The 13,411-nt window shown below is 42.9% G+C and overlaps 2 non-coding genes across 2 annotated transcripts; both read right to left on the bottom strand.

Moving 5' to 3' along the window:
* Nucleotides 1-261: 261 nt before the first annotated feature.
* Nucleotides 262-333, bottom strand: TRNAQ-CUG (transfer RNA glutamine (anticodon CUG)). Its single transcript has one exon. It is a non-coding gene; the product is annotated as a tRNA-Gln (tRNA).
* An 11,406-nt stretch (nucleotides 334-11,739) lies between these two features.
* TRNAG-CCC (transfer RNA glycine (anticodon CCC)) lies at nucleotides 11,740-11,810 on the bottom strand. The gene has a single exon. It is a non-coding gene; the product is annotated as a tRNA-Gly (tRNA).
* Between the last annotated feature and the right edge of the window lie 1,601 nt (nucleotides 11,811-13,411).

Here is a 13,411-nt window from a genome sequence, read left to right as displayed (position 1 = left end):
GAGGAGATGAGAGGACGAGGGGACGGGGCCGCAGGAAGCAAAGGCCGCGGGGAGCAGGAGGGGTGCGGGGATCTGGAGCAGCTCGCGCTGCGCGGAGTCCGGGGTTCCCCTGCTGCTTTTTCCCTCCGGGCTCGAAACCTTTCTGGCTCCTAAATCACGACGAGGAGCGGTAAGCGGAATAGGGGTAACAAGTTTCATTCACCACTTAAGGAGTTTTTAAAAAAAAAAACAAAAACCAAAACCCACTTCTCTTAAATAGTAAGGTCCCACCGAGACTTGAACTCGGATCGCTGGATTCAGAGTCCAGAGTGCTCACCATTACACCATGGAACCTCCGGAATACCGTGTAAAAGCATGTCCATACCAAACCTCAAATCCACTGCACTCAAGTGATTCTGACTCATCCCAACCTTTCAGGAGGATTTCAGTGGAGGTGTGTGAATACACATTTAGCATCCATAGTTCCCAGGGACTAATCTCAAAGCAGCTGTCTATCAGACAGAACTTGAGTAGGGTTGAACTGTGTGAGTGGACTCTCTGCCCCTGTCCTTTTATTGACTCCTATCATTTCGTTCGCATCTCAGGAAATGAGGTAAAATCCACTTTGGGTTTAGGGCAGTGGCACAGCTCTTTAAGCCTCTGTTACAGTCATCAACCGCATATTTGGCCTCATTTAACGGAGGTTCCTGTCCTGAGGTGCAATTTCTGCAAACAATAGCGTTATTTTCCTTTTCTTTGCCCTCACCCACTTCTCATTGCCCAGGGAGGGCAGACGATTGTCAGGGCAGGACTTGGGACTTCCTGGGTCCCTTGGCCAAACAGCACCTATTGCACTCCAAAGCCACCACAGCTTCCTGTGTGTAATATACAGAGGGGTGTCAGCAGGGCTTTATCTGGGGAGTGGGTTCAGGAGGCAGGAGAACTTTCATTTTCTTCTTTATACACTTAGTTTTTGATAAATTTTTCTTACAACAAGGATATATTTGTCAGATTTGCAATAAAACAATTCACCATGTTTAACATTGATGCACTTAGACAAACCAGGCTAACCTCATCTGCTGTGATTCAAAATTGACCACATGTTGTTGAGGCTTCAAGACAGGGCTCTGACACTAACACAGCCACAGTCTGTTTTCTGAGAGCTTGACCACGTCCATTAGGTTCCAAGTTCTCAATATATCATGACCCAGAAACTTCACAGTTTTTTTATTTGTTTTTTGAAATGTACTGTGCAGTAAAGACGTAACTTCATCCAAAGAAATTACTCTTTGTCCTTGGTTTCTGGGAGATAACTCTAATCTGAAAAAAAAAAAAAAACACATCTAAACCCGTTGCCGTCAAGTTGATTCTGACTCACAGTAACCCTATAGGACATTGTATAACTGCACAGTAGGGCTTCCAAGGATGTAAATCGTTATGGTCACTGATTCCTACATCTTTCTCCCTGGGAGTGGCTGGTGGGTTAAACCACTGAGCTCTTGTTTACAAGTCCAGCACTTAACCTCTGTGTCACCAGGGCTCCTTGAGATAACACTAAATCCTTGGAATTTGCTGAGTAATTGAGGTGTCTTTGTTTTCTGTAGGTGTCCAGACCACACTTGAGTGTTTACGCTAATAACATGACTCAGGTGGGATCTGGTCAGGCTAGAAAGAGCACCTCCTGATATCAGCCAACCTGGAGGGGAATGGGGAAAAATTCATTCAAACTTGCCTAATTAATGAGGCTCCAATAAAGACTCTGGACACTTTCCTGTTTGGTGAGAGACATCTGTGCACATGGAATGGTAACGAATCCCTTTTTGGGGCAAGGACTCTCCAGGTGCAGAGTCCTCCCAGTCCTTGCCCAATATGCTCTTCATGTGTATCCTTTTTGCTGTAAAACTGAAATTATACGTATAGGACTTTCTGTGAGTTCTGTGAGTCATTCCAGTGAATTATCAAACCAAAGGAAGAAGTGAGAGCCAGCAGGTCAGAAGTGAGGGGCCTTAGGACCTCTGAGCTTATGGCTGCTATCCTGAAGGAGTAGAGGGAACTACTGAATTTGTAGCCAGCAGGTCAGAAGCGAGTGCATCATGAGGACTCCCGAGATTTCAGCTGGCATCTGAGGTCTTGGGCAGACTTGGCGGTCTGGAGGACTGTGCCCTTTACTTGTGAGGTCTGCTCTAGCTCCAGGTGGTTAGGGTCAGAGGAAGATGCTGCATCTGCACGTAGTGTCAAAACAAAAGTGGAACAGAATTGAATTGATAGTAGGCTGATCTGGGTTGATCAATAAATATTTGGTGTCAGAGAAGTGGGAATTGATTTAGAAGTTAGCAGCTCCTTGGAAACCCTAGGGGGCCATTCTGCTCTGTCCTATAGGGTCGTTATTAGTCAGAATTGACTCGAACGCAAAGTGTTTGTTTTTTTCTGGTTTTTGCTTTATTTCTAGAAGGCAAAAACATGGTTAATTTTCCTCAAACAATACTATAGTCTATCGTGCAATTTTCAATAAAAGCTTCTCAGTTTAATTCAAAAAAACTATTTAGTCACATATGATTCGGTTCAGTAAAGCACTGTTTTTCAAACTGTCATCTGCTGTCTAATGCATCGGAATCGCCTAGATAGCTTGGTAAAAAATGAAGATTCCAGGCAAAACAATTGGTCTTTATTTGCCTGCAGCAACAAAGGAAGAAGGACAGTCAGGAATGGGAGGAGGAAATGGAATGTGTGCCTAATTGCCTCCATGAACAACTGCGTCCTTTGCATTGAGACCAGAAGAAATGGATTGTGCCTAGCTACCATACTATACATTTTGATCAAAGATTCTATACAAGAATCCTGATCAAAATGGGGAAAATGCAAAACGGAATTTCAAATTCTCATGGAATCAGATTTTCTGGAACCACGAAGGCTGGATAAATCCCTGAAACTATTGCCCTGAGATAATCTTTAAACCTTCAATAAAAATAGCCCCTGAAGTCTTCTTGAAACCAAACAATAGTTTAGCTTAACTAGGAAAGAATGTCTGCCTTGAGCATTATGCTCTTTTAAGATCTATCTATATGGAACCAAACTGACAACAGCAACTAGAAAGATTAGATAGGAAAATTGGGGGCGGTGAGTTAACGGGCCAGGAACAACTCACAAAGAAGGATTGCAGAACTCAAAGAAAGTAATCAGTGTCACTAAATTGTACGTGTAGAAGCTGTATTGGTATTGGTATATGTTTTGCTGTGTATATTCTCAGTAACAACAACAACAAAAAAAACTCAATTATTTAAAAAAATGCACATTCTAAGCCCTCACGGGAAGTGGAGACCAGGAATCTTCTCCCAAAACCACTCTGGTAATTCCAGAGCACATGAATTAGAGAACCATGTGGACTTTTGTATAATACATGATTTTGGGAGCCAAGACCACATTCTTCAACTTACGCCTCAATCAATAGAGTGTAACCTTTCTGAAGACAGAGATTGTATTGTCGTCTTTGTACCCTCAGACCAGGTTCTGGCCCAGAACTAGAAAACAGGAGGGGGGAAAACCCCACAATTATTTATTTACAAATAGTTTGCCTTAAAGCCACTAAAAGGGCTAAACTATTGACCGGGTTCCCTTCCATGTTGAACGTATCACTGTAGCAATATCAGGGCAGTCCCACCTTTCTAGGTGCTTTAGGGACAAGTAGTGGTTTTGCTTCCTGCTTGGCTCCAGGAAGACAGTTTCCAAGACTGGAGGTTACGATTCTTTACCTGTTAAATCCTATGACATTTCCAGGTGATGGGTCCAAGGAGAAGTGTTAGCAAGGCTGCTAGCCCTATGATTTAAAAAGTACATCTGAGCTAGACAGCATGACCATGTGGAAAAGAGTGTGCATCACAACAGGTAACAAATGGAAATGGAAAGCTGATAGTAAACAGAAGAGGTGCTCATACGTAGGTATGATTCCAGGGAGGATTGTTCTAGGAAACTGCCTTTCGGCCGGAGAGTAATCCTCTGAGAGATCTCTTGTACACCTGACACTGACTAATGCTGGGAAAAACTTGCAGATCTTTTTCTACAGAAAAGGGAGATTGGATTTCTGCTGATTTAGGAAGTCTGCAGAAAATCTGGAGGAGCAAGAGCAGCCTTGCCTAGTGGACCCAGCCCTCTCCTTTGCCCTGGAGAATAGGCCCAGAAGAGGTGGATTTTGAGAATAGAGAGGAAAAAAAAAAAAAAAAAAAAGGTGTAACTCTAGACCAACCGTATGATCCTGTGATTAAGGGTCTCAAAACCTGAGGTCTGAATGGGCCCAGGTTCCTGAGTTCAGTAGATCCCTACACCTTTATTAGGAGAATCCTTTGCCCAAGTTTGGAGACCGGGAAAAAGGGATTGTGTAGATGAAAGTGTGCACGGGACTGCCAAGGAAAACATGAATTCCTGGCTAATTGGATGTGGGATGAGAAAGAAAGACCCGTGTCGGAAAGAACTATCACCATGGGTCGGAATAGTCCACGGCAACCATTTGGTTTTGTTATTTTTGGATATGGGAGGATGGAGTTGGCATCAACTAGACGGGGAGAAACTGCAGGTGCAGCAAATTTTAAGGGAAGATACGCAGTTCAGTTCAGGGCCCCCACGGCCCCCTACCCCGGGGCCCTGCTGGAAAGCCCTTTCAGTCCAGGCCGTCTTGGCTTCTGCATCCGTCTGAGTCTTTTTGAGGTTGGAGGTAAAGAGTCTCCGTGCTCGGCCTCCTCTTCCTTCTCACCCAAGGCGCCTCCAGGGGCAACCTCGCCCACTGCCTGGCTGCGCAGCAAAGGCGCATCTTAAGGTCAAGTCTGAGGTGCCTCGGCTGGGACCAGCCACATGGCTTCGAGACGTGTGGGCCTGACGGGCCTCGCAGGCACCCACTGGCCGGCAGAGCCCCTTGGCCTTTCGGGTGCCAACTCCTCTTTTGAAGGGAGCAGGGAGGAAACGGTGTGTGGGGAGGGAGGGAGGGCGGCTCCTGGGGGCCGGGGCAAGCAGGACAGTTCCTGGGTCTTCATGCAAAGGATATCGTCACCCGAGGGGTCGTACTTAATTATTATCCTTTATTTTGAATTCTGTCAATAAAAAAATTTGTGCAAATTTGCTTCCTTGCTGTGTGAATACCTACATAATAGCCTTGATTTTGCCTCTTGGCCCACAAAGCCTAAAATATTTGCTATTTGGACCATTACAGAAAAAAGATTTGCTGACCTCTGCACTAACATTGCCCCATGCTCCACAGAAAGGACACCCAGGAATCTCTTTTGCCCATATCCAAGTCTTCACCAATTCTTCCTGAGAACCGACAGATTCTCTTATTGGGCTTGTTCAGTGGCGTCACCAGAGTTGGTGTCACCCACTGCGGGACTTATGGTGTCACCCCACACCCGTGACCTCCTCCCGTACCAGACCATACAGAATAGTTAGTAATATTTATTATCAATTTTAATCATAGAATGATATGTGATATAGTTGTAAATTTCTTAAATGTAATATCTCTTAGATTATATGTACAGTAACAACAAAATTGTTTTGTAAAATCTTTCTACATAGAATTACAACATTATTAATAACTGAAAGAAACCCCTTTTTATTTTTCTCCTTCTTTTCCTTTAATTACTATTTCAGTCTCAAAAAAGTTATTGATATAGTTTCCCAATATTAATCTCCACATCATTGTAGCTAAAAAACCAGAAAATTTGACAAAATCAGCATTATTAAAAACACAGCAACAAAAATAACAGCGCTTACTGATAGCGTATCAAGATGAATCCACATGATTTGAAACATCCTTGTAATTAGGTAATAACGACATCTCTGATCAAAGCACTTTACAAGGTTGAAGAATTAAAGTAGCATAGAGCTTTAGCCTTGTAAGTATAACAGTACATGGAAGCGGGCTTATGAAAAATGTTTTCATTGTTATAACTAATTACAGGGATATTTTTATTAAAAATAATAAATTTCTGCTGAAACACTACAAAAAACTTTGTAAACAGTCATTTTGGTGTCACCCCTTCAGACAGCGTCATGTGGTGCGGTCCGCACCTCCTCATCCCCCAGTGACATCACTAGGTTTGTTGTCATTTGCAATAGAACATTAATGCATAATAAGTAAACTAAATACAGATTTAAAATATTTATATTAGAAATAAATGAAAGATAGTATTGAGAGATGATTTTTTTCCCCAATCTTGAGCTGAGAAAGAGTTTTTGTGATCTGATGTGATCAGCTACCTCTTCTGGAAATTCATCAACATTTCTCATAAAATGCCTAGAAACTTCAATGAGTTTAAGAGTTCCTTCTGTCCAATTGATTAACAATTTTGGATGGAGAAGACATTCAGGTGGCTAACAGACACATGAGGAAATGCTTGTCATCGCTAGCCGTAAAACCCCATTGCCATATAGTCAATTCTAACTCATAGCAACTAGCCATTAGAGAAATGGAAATCAAAATTTTAGATGGAGCCAAATAACCTTGAATCATTTTCCCAAGAACTCTAATTGTCTTTACCCAAATGTTACCGGTTGATTTGTGTCTCCCCAAAAGATATGTTCACATCCTAAGCCCCACTACCTGTGAGTGTGAACTTATTTGGAAATAGACTCTTTACAGGTGTAATTAATTAACACAAGGTCATACTGGAGTAGAGTGAGTCCTACTCCAGTATGACTGACGTTCTTATAAACAAAGGACAAGAGACAGGCACACAGACACACAGACACACAGGTAGGAGACAATGTGCAGAGGCAAAGATTGTAATTATCCTACCACAGACAAGTAATGCCTGGGAACACCAGAAGCTAAAAGAGTCAAAGAAGGATTCCTCCCCATAGTCTTCAGAGAGAGCATGGCCCTGTCTACATCTTGATTTTGGACTTCTAGCCTCCACAACAATGAGAGAATAAATTTCTGATTTTAAAGCCACCAGGTTTGTTGTACTTTGTTACGACAGCCCTAGGGACCTATCGCATGAGACATTCCCTTCTTGGGTTCAGTTTAACATTGATGATCAATGTCCCCATTACGACAGAAATATTTGAATTGGCTTAGATATAAACTTCTCTCTTGGGATAAGCTTGAAATAAACCTTTGACACATGCTCATAAAGAAATCGTGGGTGAGATTTTTTAAGCTAAAAATAGGACTATATGAAAATTTTAAAAAATGAGTCTATACACATTTAAAAAAAATTGGGTACCCAGTTAAATGGAAAGTGAAAAATTGGGTTTCTGTGGTTTGGATAAAAAACCCAAAACCCGTTGCCGTCAAGTGGATTCTGACTCATAGTTACGCTACAGGACAGAGCAGAACTGCCCCCATAGGGTTTCCAACTATCGCCTGCAAGATTCGAACTGCCAACCTTTCGATTAGCTGCTGAATTCTTAACCACTATGCCACCAGGGTTTCCACTTGTAGTATATATAAGCTAATATCTGGGATAAGATTTTCAAATGCTAATGAATCAGTGAGACTCAAAGTGTCATGTCCTACCAACCTAAATTTTAAGGGTTATATATGCTGGAGGGCTTGATTTGTTGGGGGAATGCGGTGCAATGGATCGCTTTTGTGTGGCCTTTTTAGCATGGTCTTGTAACTCCCACTCAAGTGATTGAGCAGGACTGTGCGATAGGGAAATTGTGGCCCACCAAAGGGATTGGTCAGTTTTGCCATTCATCTGGGCATCAAATGAGCAAACTCAGAGGTGGGAAAGAGAGGATCCCACCACCACCTAGGAAGAACAGCCAGGAACAGAAAGCTTGTCCTTTGGACCTATGATCCCTGCACTGAGAAGCTTCTGGACCCAGGAAACAGACAGCAAGCTGTAACCATGAAGATGATGGGAAGCAGTGGCAGAGAAGCGGTGGCAGGAGAGACTGGCAGGAGATACCTCGGTGGGCTTCCTGGCCCATAGAGTGAGAAAGCTGAATGCCTTTGGGCAGAGGTGGAGGGCCAGGGAGAGGCGTGCCTGCAAGCACAGCTGGGAGGAGGCTGTCCTATGGAAGAAATGTATCCTGAGCGATCCTGAACCTGAATTGTAACCTATTCCTTCGCTAATAAACCTTAAAATCAGGAATACTGTCTGTGAGTTCTATGTGGCCATTGCAATGAATTTATCAAACCCAGCAGAGAAGTGGAGAGTGCCTTGGGAAGGACAGTTGGTGTAACAATTGGTCAAGATGGCAGAGAGAGGAGACCTATCTGAACTCTGCCTCATAAGAATCAGCCTTGGGCTGTTGATCTGGATTTTTCTTCCCCCTTGTGAAGTTAGAAGAGGTCAGATACCACCCCAGTGCCATTTTTACAGGGAAGTATTTTGTCTTTTGATAATTCTATTAATATGCAGAAGCTCCAGGAGCCAGAAGAATCCTCCATTGTTTTCCTGCTCATAGAATGATGTCAATTTTAAAGTCTAATTTGTCCATTTTAAAAAGGCTAATTTTCAGGCAGGAAAGGCAGTGATGCCATCGATTCCATTAGCACAATGTGCACTGACAGATGGTGCCTCCAAAACTCAAGACAAAATCCTCAACGTCTTTTCTTTATTGTTGTAAAAATATACAAAACATAACATTTGCCAATTCCACATTTTTCAGGTATACAATTTACCGATCTCAATTACATTGATTATTATGTGCAACCATCACCCATAATCCTTGCTAAGTCTCTCATCATCATGAACTGAAACTCATTGCTTCCTAAATAATGACTCCCCTTTGCCCCTTCCCTCAGCCCCTTGCTAACTACTGATAAACTTTAGTCTCTACATATTTGCCTATTCTTGTTATTTCATGTAAGTGAGAGCATACAATATTTGTCCTTTTGTGATCGACTTATTCCACTCAGCATAATGTTTTCAAGGTTCACTCATGTTGTAGCATGTATCAGGACTTCCTTTCTCTTTTGGCTGAGTAGTATTTCATTATATGTATATACCACATTTTGTTTATGCATTCATCCTTTGATAGACATATAGGTTGTTTCCACCTTTTGGCTATTGTGAAAAGTGCTGCAATGAACATTGGTATACATGTGTCTGTTTGTGCATTGCTACTTTTAAGTTTCTTGGGTACATACCTAGGAGTGGAATTGCTGAGTCATATGGTAGGTCTATGTTTAACTTTTTGAGGAACAAACATCTCCTGAGAGGTAGGAACACACTCCACTCTCTTCTGTCTAAATAAGTCTACTGATTCCAGCAAGTTCCAAAGACTCATAAGTGTGAGAGGAAAAAACATCATCCTGAAAACTTTTCTAAAAAATACAGTATGAAAAAAATGTAGTATAACACATTTCTTTCTTTTAGAAGGCATTCGTTAGCATTCTTGGAACCACTGGAAAATCAGAGAGATAGGGTGGGATGTACATGAGCTTCTCTAACAGGATCTCCTATCTACTCAGGGTTTTGGGTGTGTCTTTGTATGTTCTGTAATTTACTGTACAGTAACACTTTCCATAGAACGGTAAATGAATCACTCACTCACACACACACACAAAATGCTTTCCTGTGAAGAAGGCACATTGGAAACCAGTTCTCTTATCTGCTGAGAAAACAAAGTAGAGGTAATTATCCAATAATCGTTATAAGACTTACAGGCTTACAGTCCCTTTTTGAAAAGCTCAGTGGAGGGCCCAGCCCAAGAAGGAAAATTGAAGGACAGTACTCTGGAATGTCAGAACACCAGGAATGAAGTAAAGACCCTAAGCTCTTCTAGGAAAAAAGAAAAAAAAGACACCATACAAAAATAAGGTGTCAGAACGTCCTTAAAGTTTTTAATAACATTATTAACACTACAAAATAAATCAAAGAAAACTACTTTTATGTTAGAATTGTATATGCAACTGAATGGTCAAACACATGTGATGGTATATTAGAGACATTTGCTTTTAGTAAAATGAGAGTGAAAAGCAAGAAAGCGGAAGACACGGAATCTAGGAAACAGGAGCTCCAATACCACAGAGGAGGGAAGGGAAGCCCAAGGATGACAGGCACCCAGCTGGTCTAGAGAGCAGTCAGAGGAGATGTGTGCAGAAGGGTGGAGATACCATGTGGGAAGTGTCTGGGAAAAAATTAAAATGAAACCCAGCATTATGTGATATTTATTCCAGTTTGGGAAATTCCAATAATTTAGGATGTTGAACTAGTCTGGGATACTGATTGGCTCTCTAAAAAATCAGTCTTGAAGGAATTACAGGATCAAGAGGGAAACATGACACCCAGGAAGTATGAAGAATAGTAAGCCTTTAGAGAGACTGCAAAGCAGCCCTGGTGGTGCAACAGTTAAGCACTCAGCAGTTCCAACCTACCCAGCAACTCCACAGAAGAAAGATCTGGCGATCTGTTCCCTTAAAGTTTAAAGGAAAACTAAACCATTACCGACGACATCATCACAACTCATAAAGCCCTTATAGGACAGGGTAGAACTGCCCCATAGCATTTCCAAGGCCACATCTTCCTTCCACCGTGCAGCTGGAGGGTTCCAACTGCTGACCTTTTGGTTAACAGGCAAGCACTTAACCACTATGCAAGCAGGGCTCCTTCCATAAAGATTACAGCGTAGAAACCCTACGGGCAGTTCTACTCTGTCACATGGGGTTGCCATGAGTCGAAATCGACTCCACAGCACCCAACAACAACAACAACAGAGAGACCGTGGGGTATTTTGAACTGATGTGTGGAAGGTCATGTGCAGAGGTAGCAGACAGAGGACAAGATGGAGAAAAGCATTTTAAGTGCTGTGCTTGCATCTCATCCCAGTGGCCTACGTCAATCATTTCTTGCCCCTTCAAGAAAGAATCAGGTGCACTGAAACCAACAAAGTGGTAGCTGTGATATGGTATCTGGGAACCACACAAGCCTTTGCTGAAGAAAAGTTGATGAAAACCGTGTGGACAAACCACATGCCCCCAGGTATTCCTTTTCCAGAGTCTCCTCCCCCAAACCTCCAGAGCCAAGGGCTGCCATGGCGTCTTCCCAAAGCTGCTTAAAAATGATCCCCTGACCTGAAATTTACCTGGGGGAGGGTAAAACAAACAGGAGTGAGTAAAGAGATTTTCTTGTACATCTTGCTCTCCACTTATGGCTTATTTTTGTCCCTAATTTTACCAAGACCAGCAGAGCATCCGGAGGAAGGAAGGAAGGTCTAAGGCACCTCTGCTCAGCTCACCTCTTCTTGAGAATTCCTCCGCAGCAGCCTCCCTCTTCTTTGGGCACCAGATGCCTCCCCCACTGGGATATCTCCCATCCCACAGCTTCTCTCCTTTCAGAAACTTCATTTCTTGTTCTCCACTCCATAGAGAGACGTGCCCAAGTGGTCAGTTCAAGTTCCAGGACTTGAATCAACGACCAGATGACACTTTAGATTCCAGGGATGTCGGAGGAGAAAACATAAAAGTAACAATGGTTTGGATTTCAAGTATACAAAACGGCAGCGATCCACCCACCTCACTTTGTCATTGCAAAGACCCGGTCTCACATCGCAGTTGCTGCGCTGCATGCTGAGTACTAACCCCTACAGGATCACCGCACATGCCAGCTCAGATCGACCCAAAGTCCCAGTTCAGATCGACTCCTTACTGTCTTCTCCTCCAGAAATAACTCCAGGTGTATAGTTCTCATTTTCCTTCCTTTTCCTCTCCTGCATCCGGAGGGCAAAATGATCTGTGTGGCCTGTGCAGTGGATAATCCAGCAGAGCAGGAAGTGTAACAGTTTTGGGTACATGAAGGAGGGGGTGGGGGGAAGAAAAAGCTTTGCATTGGCCGGGAATCGAACCCGGGTCTCCCGCGTGGGAGGCGAGAATTCTACCACTGAACCACCAATGCCTGCCTAGGATGGGTTGCCTACTTTTATTACTATCGTTATTCAGTAAACGACTCTGGCAGGACTTGGAAAAAGCAGTTATGGAATGGGTTGAAACAGTGTTCTCTTTGTAACAAACAGCTAGCACACAGAAAAGATGCTCAGAACAAAGGGCATCAGGCAATACTATCAAGTCATTGCATTCAAATAAAATTATCTGACTTGAAAGAGACTAATTCTGAAATCGGCTCTTTCCAACTGGATAGTATCCAAGTTGCCGTGGAATCGATTCCGACTCACAGCATCCATTTACCGACAGAGTAGAGCTCACCCGCAGGGTTTCCAAGTAGTGGCTGTTGTATTCCAACTGTTGACCTTTCGGTTAGCACCCAAGCTCTTAACCGCTGCACCAGAGGGCTCCAGCTGGATACTATGCCTTGTCTTATTTTCTTAGCGCTCCTATATCAGGACTACCACAGGGGAAGACTTTCACAAACAGGAATTTATCTTTTCACAGTTTCACAGGCTACAAGTCCGAATTTAGTTCCCAGGCTCTGGGAGAAGCCTCTCTGTCAGCTCTGGGAAAAATCCTAGTCTCTTTCAGAGTCTCTTCCATGGTTTCTTGACAATCTCGTGGCATCAGTTTTTCTTCATTTGTGCTTCCTTGCTTCTATAGCTAATCTACTCGTTTTATATCTCAAAATTGATTGGTTTAAGACACACCCTATATCGATTCCACCTCATTAGCATAACAAAGAAAACCCTATTCCCAATAAAATTACCCAGTTGTTCGTCAACTGTCTTGTATTCACACACTGAAATTACTCACATCAATAACACCAAAATAATAGACACACATGCATGCAGCAACATGGATATAGCTCAGAAACATTCGGTTGCATTAAAAAACACACACACAAACACAAAAAAGTATGGTCATTTACGTAGCTTTCAAGAATAGTGAACACTAATCTATGGAGACAGAAATCAGGATGGTGATTGCCTAAGTGGGGATGAGGTAGAGATTGCCTGAAAAAGTATTCACAGGATCTTTGTGGGTTAAAGGAAACTTTCTGTAACTTGATCGAGGTGTTGGTTACAGTTGTTAAAATGCATCAGACTGTGTACACAAGACTCGAGCATTTTACTCTATGTGAGTTATACTTCAGTAGTTTACTGCTGGCATAAAAACTGGGGACGGAGGGAAGGCATCAAGTTTAGATTTTCTTACATTTATTAGATTTTATTGTAAAATTTCTTCTGGAGTGGGAATTCTTATTTCGTCTCATTTCTTCCTTTCGTCTATGTCTCCACTAATATTTGAAATAACTCGACCAAGAAAAATAAAAGGTTATGACTACACATTTCATCAGAGACAGCTATGGACAGCCCCTTTTGGGACAGCTTGTGCGCATGCTCAGACATCGGGCGCGTCCAGGGTTTCCATGACCGCCCGCGGGTGTGTGCACTGCAGGGTTTCCTTCCGTTCTCCTGACAGCGGCGTGCTCGGGAGCCGCCAGTGCGCGCGAAACTGTCTGGCCTCAGGTAAAGGGCGCAGCCAGTACAGAGATGAGAAGCTAAACGAAAAGATACACCGGGTTCAGCCATGGTGGACACGAGACAG

The sequence above is a fragment of the Trichechus manatus genome, unplaced genomic scaffold (assembly GCF_000243295.1).
Source record: "Trichechus manatus latirostris isolate Lorelei unplaced genomic scaffold, TriManLat1.0 scaffold00400, whole genome shotgun sequence".
Taxonomy (NCBI): domain Eukaryota; kingdom Metazoa; phylum Chordata; class Mammalia; order Sirenia; family Trichechidae; genus Trichechus; species Trichechus manatus.
Note: the sequence above shows the minus strand (reverse complement) of the source record. Positions and strands in the feature narration are given on the sequence as shown.